This window comes from Sciurus carolinensis, chromosome 15 (genome assembly GCF_902686445.1).
Source record: "Sciurus carolinensis chromosome 15, mSciCar1.2, whole genome shotgun sequence".
In the NCBI taxonomy this organism is placed as follows: Eukaryota; Metazoa; Chordata; class Mammalia; order Rodentia; family Sciuridae; genus Sciurus; species Sciurus carolinensis.
Window position 1 is genome coordinate 44,637,337 of NC_062227.1, and position 2,027 is coordinate 44,639,363.

The window sequence follows — 2,027 nt, forward strand, 5'->3', positions numbered from 1 at the left end:
TCACAATTTCTCTTTCTCAAACTAGTGTCAAGGTAAGCAAGTGTGGAATTCCATAATGGGTAACAAACAAGAGGGAAAATAGTCTCAATTTGAGCAGCTGCACGGAGAACAGTTTCAATCACTTTTTTAAAAAGTAAAATTGTTGGAGGGTCCAGATTTTTTTGATAATATGAAAAGAATCTTACAACCTCAGCAGAGAGTTTAGGTATTTTTATTTTATTTTTATGTGGTGCTGAGGATTGAACCCAGGGCCTCACACGTTCTAGGCGAGTGCTCCACCACTGAGCCCCAGCCCCAGCCCAAGTTTAGGTATTAATTTTGATCAACACCAAGAAATTAAACAAAAAATGAAATCATGCAATGATTTGCCAGTACAAAAACAAAGAAATGTGTTACTAGAAAAGAAACAAAATTATACCATACTGTATAGAGTCTATGAAAAATACAAAATCAAAATATGGCAAAGACATCGTTAATATGGTATTGTAACTATATTCAGAGGAAGAGGAGGAGGTAGAGAAACAACTAAATCTGTCTTCCAAGGTAGTAAAATAGTGATTTTCCTCTTCTCCACAAGAGGGCGCAAGGTGAACGAGATTTTCTTTTTGTTTCAGCCTCGGCCTTTGGCACAATACCGCCTACTTCAGTTTTGGTGGAGGTGACAAATTGCTGCTAACCTCTTTAATGCTGGGGCTCAGAAAATTCTGCGCCGAAGTACGCAGTTTGGCAGCCAGGTACTTTGAAGTAAAGGAGATTGGAAGGCCTCAGAAGCAGCTTTAGCTTTCTCCTCCTGAGTGAGTCATAGAAACAAGAATTTCTTTTCCTCAAGGCAGGTGGTGGAAGCTAAAACCCATCTCCCCCAAATCCAGCTAAAAAGCTCATTTTTCCCCTACTCCTTTGTAGATCCTCATTCAAGGTGGTTCTGCCCCATACCCAGGAGGAACGTGCACAAAGCAGCCAAGAAGAATCTGAATAGACAGGCTTTGGTGTGTTTGCCCCCTCAGTCTATTACATCAGTCACACTCGTGTCCAATCACATTTCTACACAACTGAATCTAAGTGTTGAAGTGGACAGTATTCCCTGGGTCTTCGAGTCTTCGAGTCTTCCTTTCTGAAGGCTCTCGTGTCATATAAAATTTTGATTAACTGAATTCATTGTTTTCTTTTTTTAACCTGTCTTTTGACACCTGCCATGGATGGGTGAGGAAAGGGTTCACCCCTTCCTATGCCTACATAAACAACCTTTGAGATCCAGAGCACTACACCAGGGACCAGAAGAATAAATCACAATTCAAGGCACTCACTATCTAGTGGAGTCACAGAGATAAAGAATATCACATTTGGAGGACATATCCTGAAGTTGGGGTACTCCTGCCAAGAGTTTGGAATGGAGAGGAGCAAACAGAGGTAGGATATGGACCTAGCAGCAACATCAGTGATGCGTTTGGCCAAGACAATAGGGACGGGATAGGCCGTACAGGCGGAAGTCAACTGTGGGAGCACTAAGGGCCCAGGGTGAAGGTAGGAGGCAGGAAATAGCACACCAGAGCTGGGGCGGGTGATGACAGAAGTGGTTTCTTAGCCAAGACTCTGCCTCCAAACACTGGGCAAATTCTGAACTCTCTTTTTTTCCTTTAAGTTCCTGGACAACCTTTCTTTTTTTTTTTTTTTTTTTTTGGTGGTGATGCTGGGGATTGAACCCAAGGCCTTGTGCTTATGAGGCAAGCACTCTACCAACTGAGCTATCTCCCCAGCCCTGGACAACCTTTCTAATTCACCTGACTCTGTTTTCCCTGCCTCCCCCCTCAAAGCTGGCTCTGTTCCCTCCAACCTGAAAAGGGAGCTAAACTGTGGCCATGACAGGCTGTATTTAGGGCATGAAAGATTTCAGGCCTAGATAGCCGATTCCAGGAAGGCTACTAGATTAGGACTGGCCTTTGGCAAACAACCAATCGGGAGCTAACAAGCCAATGCCTAGCATTCCAAACCATATATGTCAATATGTTAAGACCTGGGTACCCTAAGCC

General features: G+C 43.4%; 1 non-coding gene across 1 annotated transcript; it reads right to left on the reverse strand.

The window, feature by feature from the left end:
• Positions 1 to 1,679: 1,679 nt before the first annotated feature.
• Positions 1,680 to 1,750, reverse strand: Trnam-cau (transfer RNA methionine (anticodon CAU)). The gene has a single exon. It is a non-coding gene; the product is annotated as a tRNA-Met (tRNA).
• Positions 1,751 to 2,027: the final 277 nt, after the last annotated feature.